The sequence below is a fragment of the Etheostoma cragini genome, chromosome 15 (genome assembly GCF_013103735.1).
Source record: "Etheostoma cragini isolate CJK2018 chromosome 15, CSU_Ecrag_1.0, whole genome shotgun sequence".
In the NCBI taxonomy this organism is placed as follows: Eukaryota; Metazoa; Chordata; class Actinopteri; order Perciformes; family Percidae; genus Etheostoma; species Etheostoma cragini.
This window is the reverse complement of record NC_048421.1, coordinates 13,918,070-13,919,372: the sequence shown is the minus strand read 5'-3', so window position 1 is coordinate 13,919,372 and position 1,303 is coordinate 13,918,070.

The following is a 1,303-nucleotide window of genomic DNA, read 5'->3' as shown; positions in this document are numbered from 1 at the left end:
CAGGATGATGCCAGCTGTGCCTGAACTCAGTCTCATCCCCATGAATACACAGGGGACGGGGGAAGGGTGAGACTGAGGCAGAGGGGGATTTGTGGCAAAGGGTGGCATGTTGATCACAAAATAAAAAAGGCTTTGGGATTAAGAAGTGGGTTTATGGGACGGCAGTGTGTGAGTGATGATGTGAGATTGAATGCCTGGGCCAGCGTCGGATTTACAGTGTTTTCAATCAAATCAGATTGTCAGTTTGTAAGCTCCGTACCGCTGCTTTCCCCCTGAAATAGCATAAGAGTATAGAATTATATCTGCAGAAAGAAGACAATGGCCAAGAGAAGAAAATGACAGGAGAGATAGGGCATCAATTCAACAGGGGAAACTAGAAGTGTTCTTATTGATAGTGAAGTGGGATCCATACTATTTCATAGATATTCAAACAAGGTGCAATGCCATTTATAAGTGTTAAAGTATCCTACACTATACTGCTATGTATTATGTATGGTTTATCACACACTAATTTGAACAGTGTTAAAGGTAAAACAACAAGCAAAAGAATAATCTTATATTTTCAGTAATTTGTCTCTGTTAGACTATTAGAAAGTCTAGACTATGAGACTGTTAACGTTAGGGAACATGTTAAAAACCAAGTGTTTTCTGATAACTCTGTTCTGTTGTCTTCAGATAACATGTTCAGTACATGCAAACACAAGCACACCCTGCACCTATAGCTTATAGATGGTTAGGCTGGATTGCCATCTGTTTCCCCATTGACCTTTTATATTTGACCTTATAGTAACCATAGAGGAGACCAAATGATGTCTGGTTGGGGTTAAACCACACATCGGGGGAAAAAACAACACAAAGGCTCAAGTGATAAAATGATTAATAAGAGCAACCACAGGCAGAATTCCCAGCTAATACAATTCGGGCTTTTCAATGCTCAACCTCAATCACAAAGTCATTTTGGCATCATGTTTGCTACAAAATACTGTATGGCCAAAATATACAACATCAGTCCTACAATCCTCTTATTTCCATTATGTGAATAGCTCTGCCAATGGGCAGAAATCATTCCAACTATTCACAATGATAGCTGACTGCAATGAATGCTGAAGGAAGAAGGACATTAAAAACATGAAGAACATACACACATGTTTTTAAAATCTTAAAATAAGGCAGAACACTAAATGAATGATTTAAATTCAGCTGTCATTTGATAGTTAGCTGTCAAGTGATATCAATTACTTAATATTGAAATCTCTATGTTACCTCACTGGTAGACATTTTAAGAATGCAATTTTAATGCAGG